Source organism: Mastomys coucha, chromosome X, assembly GCF_008632895.1.
Source record: "Mastomys coucha isolate ucsf_1 chromosome X, UCSF_Mcou_1, whole genome shotgun sequence".
NCBI lineage: Eukaryota > Metazoa > Chordata > Mammalia > Rodentia > Muridae > Mastomys > Mastomys coucha.
In genome coordinates this window covers 65,903,207-65,909,576 of record NC_045030.1, presented here as the reverse complement: position 1 = coordinate 65,909,576, position 6,370 = coordinate 65,903,207, and the positions used below count along the sequence as shown (strand labels likewise).

General features: G+C 33.9%; 1 pseudogene; it reads right to left on the bottom strand.

The window, feature by feature from the left end:
* Positions 1-276: 276 nt before the first annotated feature.
* LOC116091693 lies at positions 277-540 on the bottom strand (annotated as a pseudogene).
* Between the last annotated feature and the right edge of the window lie 5,830 nt (positions 541-6,370).

The window sequence follows — 6,370 nt, the reverse complement described above, 5'->3', positions numbered from 1 at the left end:
TTCCCCTACACTGGGGCATCAAGCCTTCACAGGACCAAGGGCCTCACTCATTGATGCCCAACAAGGCCATCCTCTGCTACATACATATGCAGTTGGAGCCATGCATCCCTTCATGTGTACTCCTTAGCTGGTAGTTTAGTCCCTGGGAGCTCTAGAGGATCTGGTTGTTTGATATTGTTGCTCTTCCTATGGGGTTGTAAATGCCTTCAGCCTGTTTTTGTTCTTGTTTTTTTTTTTCAACCAATTACAGTTTTATTGGCAGAAACTTTACAAAATTTATTCTTGGTATCTAATGTTACCAATTTTAGGGTCTTTGAGATATGCAGGATCCTTGTATGTAGCTGGCATAAACCCCATTTTCTGAGCTCTCTTAATGGCTTTAGTTATTTCCCTCTGTTTCTTTCCACAAAGACCTGTTATGTGCCTTCCATAAATGCATCCAGTAAATGGAGAAATGTACTGGGACAAAAGCTGCACATTCTTGAAATCTACACGTTTCTCACAGAAGACACATTTCTTAAGAGGCTCCTTATAGGGGTTTTGTTTTTAAATCAGATGATATTTCTTTAAACAAGAAGCAGCAAAAATGTGCATAGCCAGTTCCTATCTGTTTTTCAGAAGACAAAGCTCTTTTGCTTTCAAAACATCAACCAAAGTCACTTCTGAATTTCTAACAATTTTCCATGTAAATATCATTCAGAGGCCAGCAACTAAAATTACCCATAGCTAGAGTCTTAGGGTTCTTTAGAGTCACAGAACTTATGGAATGTCTCTATATATTAAGGGAATTTATTGTACTGACTTACAGTCTTTAGTCCAACTAACCCAACAATGGGCAGCTATGAATGGGAAATCCAAGATTCTAGTAGTTGCTCAGTCCCACGAGGCTAGTAGAAGTAGGTTCTTGCGGAAGTAGGTTCTAACAGACATTCTGGAAAGTAAGTGCAAATAATTGAGGAAGAATGAATCTTTCTTCTTCCAATGTCCTTATGTAGGTAGGCCTCCAGTAGAAGGTGTGACCAAGATAAAAGGTGTGTACCACCATGCCTGAATTTAAAACTTGCTTTGTTTCAGGCTGACCTTGATCTCAGAGATCTGTTTTCATCAGTCTTCTCCTGGAATTAACTGTTTGTACTACTTTGCCTGGGCCTAAGATTTTTATGTCCACTACGCCTCAAGATCTTCATGTCAAGATCCAAGTCAGAAACCTATCTTCCAGCCTCAATATCTGGGTCACAGGTATGCCTTCCATTTCTGGATTATAGTTCATTCCAGATGTAATTAAGTTGACCACCAGGAATATCCATCACAGTTAGTATAATCAAAATATAAAGTCCCTTTTGGAGCCTATTGTATATTTATTTAAAAGTTTTATGTCATAAATTGTCATCAGTGGATTTCAGCTTAGGTTTTTACAGCTATCAGTATTACTATTGTTCTAGAATATTTCCATTGTTATCCATGAAAGCCCTTTGTGCCATTTTTTCATCTCTACTAATGATGACTACTAATCTACTTTTCAACTCAACAGTTTTCCTATTCTAAATATAGAAAGTAATTAAGTTGTAAAAAAAATATCATACTGTGGACTTAGTTTTGTATTTCTTTCAGTTTTTTTAATATGGTTGATACATGATTTTTTTTTTAGAAAGACATATCCAATAGGACATAATGAATGGTTAGGTAAATAGGCAGACAGACAGATGATAAGAAAAGAAGTGATTAGTGATTTTGACAATTATAAAACACAAGTCATCCTATAATAAGTATTCTGCAAGCTGGAGGTGCAAGGATGCAGGTAGGAACCTCAATCTTAGCCTAAGGACTCTGGGACAAAAGAAACCAATAATGGTACTTTTCATTGAGGATGAGTATTTGAGAGCCTTGATGCCAATGATTATAAGCTCAGGAATCCAACAAGGAGAGGATATGTGTTTTTTTACATCTAAACAAGGGAGAAAAAGCATATACTATCTGCAGAGAACATGACCTTTTACTTTATCTCTTTGTTCTACTTAGACTTATTCAGGTGATTATTTGGAACCTTGTAACTTTCATGGTGAATATTCTCCATTCAATTCATTAAGTCTCATGCTAATCTCCAGAAAATTACCATCAAAGAGCTATGTGAAAATAATGCTTTAGTATTTGTTTATGTACATTGTAATCAAGTGAAGACTGAAAAACAACACTGATTATTTGAAGTTGTTAATCTAATAAGACTGATATATGAGCCAGGCAAAATGGTAAAAAACTTTAGTATTAGTGCTCAGGAGCCACAGGCAGCTGGATCTCTCTGAGTTCAAGGCCAGCCTGGACTGCAGAGTGAATTCCAGGACATCTATCCACAGCTATCTAGAGAGAGAGACCCTGTCTTAAAAAAATCTAAAAGGTCTAATATACAGGTATTATCTTATTCTATAATAGTGATTGATTTGGGAATAATGTATAGGTCATTTGTTTTGGGTCATTATCTGCCTTCTCATAATTTTATTAAAACTATATATCTATTAAAAATTATGTATAAGTTCCAGAAATCAGACTCAGTGTATTTTGTTCTTTCAAGTCGTCTTCTTTTTTTAAATTTTGTTGTAATCACATTTGTTTTGTTCAGTAATTTTTGGGAACCAATTTTCTAAGTTGTTCTCTGCTATGTCTTCACACAAGGGAATAGAAGTATTCTTAAAGACCTTTGACCAGAAATACACTCAGAATCAGTTACACATTGGTGTACATATTAAGCATTTATCAAGGCAGTTGACAACTAACTTGTATTAGTTCTACTGCCTGGTCATAGAAAAGCTCAAGGTAAGATTGTAAGACCAACCTTTGGAAAGCAGATATCTTTCAGAGTTTACTTACCCCATATACTTTCATGGTCTTCTGTACTTCTCAGAATATACTGCATGTTTCTACAGAGGACTATGACCATTTACATCTCCAACTTTTTATTGTGTGTTTGTGTGTATGTGTTTTTTTTTTTGAGCTTATTGCTTTTCACAGCTGAAATGGAAAGTTGCTTTTTTAAACAATATGCCCTATTTGTTTACACAAAGCACCACAGGAATATTGCTATTTGCACTAAACAAGGTATTACTTACATCAAATAATGATGAGCTTATAATATATTTTTATCAATGATATGACAGTTATGTCAAATTATGACACTTTTCTGTGGATGTGATTTTATGGGCAGCATTCAAGTAATTCCATCATATTCAATGAATGCTAATTTTATTTCTAAAACTCTCATAATTCTAAAGTTATTGATTTTTAAAGCTACAAATGGAAAAGAGGATGGTAATAGGACATTTAAAAAAAAATTTTCCATAAATAACACAGGTTATATAGTACTAATTCAATTTTCTCTTGTGAGTAGTTAGACTTCAGACTTTAAGGGAATGTGATTAATTTTTAAATCAGAAGTTGCCTTTAACTTAATTCCCCATCGTTCTCATTCTCTTTGTATAAAAAATCAGTTATCGGTTATCTTTATTTCATCAGATATACTCCACTAACATTTACCTTAAATTGTACTTTCCCATCCTATTTTTAACGTTTTAAAAAATTTTTAAACAATCTTATCAATCCTGTTGGCTAAGGATTTAATTCTCATAAAGCTTAAGGAGGTTTAGTAGTAATTTACTGCATTGTAAAAGAATACAAAAGTTATGTTCTTAGAAAATAAATGCAAATTTATATTATATGTGTATGTGTACATTAAATGTAATCTTGAATAGAAGGAGCGCATGCTGGAATGCCACTAAGAAAGTCTCCTGTTATCTTTCATACCTGGTTTGCATGTCATTGTGTCATCTACAACCACGGGATCACTTCTTTTGATGAATTATCTGGACTTATTGACAACCCCTTAAAGAAATAAATTTAGTACGACTAGTTTTATGTCATTTCTGAAACTTTGTTCTGAAATGACTGGTGCTCCTTCCTTGGAAATGTTGCTCACTATTCTTGCATCATTATTGAACCTCCAAGGAGCTACCACAACCTAGGACTATCATTTGCAGTGGCCCACATGTAAGGGAAAGTTATATCTTGAGTGTCTGGTGAATGAAAAACACCCTATGCTACAATCCTGGTTTGGACCACCATTGTCAGCATGTATTTTACTTAAAAGTCATGATAGATGAAGTAGCATTCCTCAAAATTAATATGTTGAACAACTGATATATAATATCAGGATAATTGGAGATGGAAACCATCAAGATACAATTAGACTTGGAGGAGGTTATCAGTGAAAGATCCTTGTGACTAAATCAACCTTTTTATTTTCTGAAGATGAAGAGAGTCTAGTGTTCTTTATCTACCAGTGCAATCATGATAAAAAAGCAACCACTTCTCAGACAGGAAGAGAGGCCTCACTCAGAACCAAAACTACCATCATATGCATCTTGGACTTCACAGCATCCACAACAGTGAGAAAGAACTAACTTAGCTCTTTCAGTCACCCAGTGATTTGCATTTTGCTGAAGCAGTTAAAACTGATTAGGATAGGAAACTTCTGTAAGTGGTAGTGGTATTATACATTCAAGCACATTTTATTTTGCTTTGAGGTGCTAAGCACTGAACCTAGGACAACTGCCCTGTCCTGAACGATTGATTTCCTAGCCCTAAGCTAATCTGAAACATGCATCTGTTCTACCCATATATTTAGATCAAAAAGTAAAATGCTTAGCTCAATGCCTCCTATAATGGGGATATGAAAATCAAAGGGGTATTATTAAAAATAAAACAAGTCAACTAGCAGCAATACCAAGTTCTATTTTATTTATTCCCATTCTATTGACTTCTTTTACTGATTGCTTCATCTGATTGTTTTTATCTGTGTAGTTAAGTTCCCATATGTTATTGTGGAAATCCCATATGATTTTTAAGAACAAGAAACAAAGGTGAACTCTCAGGCTCTACACAGACTAACTGCTAAATGTGGATGCTTCTGTATCTCATAACTTGTAAGTATTATTTGTTTTGTTCAACACAATATTCTTTCATTGGCATATTCTATAATTGCTGTTTATAGTTTATGTGAATTTGTTTCATATTACTCTCCAACAGCTATAAGTACACTGACTTTTCACTTTAAAAGTCATGATGATTTGCAAATGAAGAAATAAATGTTATTACTTATGCTGACCAGCAGAGAGGTAACTCAAAGTTTGGAAAAATGTTAAGACCCCTAGGATTATAGTTTTCAATATACAGAGAAGGATTACATTTAGATGCCCTTTAAGAGAATGTGCTGTCCTAGCAGTTGAACCATTTTGAATTGATGAGAGGAAAATTTATTAGAATACCTGAGCAATTTTTATCTTGCTACCATATTCCAGTCTGTACAGAGGGCATAAATCAAATGGAAATGGATCTCAGAGGTGCAAAGATCCAATTTAATTTTATAGATCAGTTTTCCTTTTTCATAGGCATCAAAAAAAAAAAAAGGAAATATGAGCTCTCTACTAGGAACAAAAAAGTCTTGTGATATTTTTATTGGCTAGAAAATTCTTGTCTCTATCCAAGGTATCCCTAAGCTCTAGTAGTTTCAGTACTACCATATCAACTTTCACTGGGAAGCCTGAACACATGTGATATCACTATCAGTTCTTATCTTTTCTACTGAAAAAGAGACTAGCCTCTTGAGACCATTGACTATACCTCATTAATTTGTGAATAGTATTCATTTTCTTGCCACAGACTCTTGAGCCAGGTCTTTTACAGGCAACTGACAAATTTACATTCTCTGGATGAAAAAAAATCTGAAACCAGCAAATAGCAAAGACAACAGTTTTGTTTGCATCTATGTGTAGTCCCCAGATTTATGACAATTTACATGCATGACCATGGTATTAGTATGTTTTCCAGCTGAACTTTATCACAATTTAATGATACTTCTCAATTCCCATTTCTAAACATCTATTAATATTAAAATTTATTTTGATTCTTGGTTAAGGCATATTTTTGTAACTATGACCAAACCATATAAAGTACTCGAAATCATACCAGCATGTTCAAATTCAATAGTAATTACTGTTACCAATATCCCCTGCCATGACTGACTCATGTCCCACATATTATCTAATTGACATCAACATGCAATAATAATATACATAAAATGTATAAAAAGTGTGGAAGTGAATATGTTATTAAAAACTCTCAGTTGGTGTAAATACTCTCAGCGGGATTTGAAGTCTTTCCAATAGAGGATAAACAGCAACTGTTTACATGATTTCAACTGCCAATTCCAACATCTCTACCAGGGAATCTTGACTTTTTCTAGTCATTGAAAATACCTGAGTTACCTAAGACAATTAATATATATATATTAATATATATATATACATATATATATATGTATATA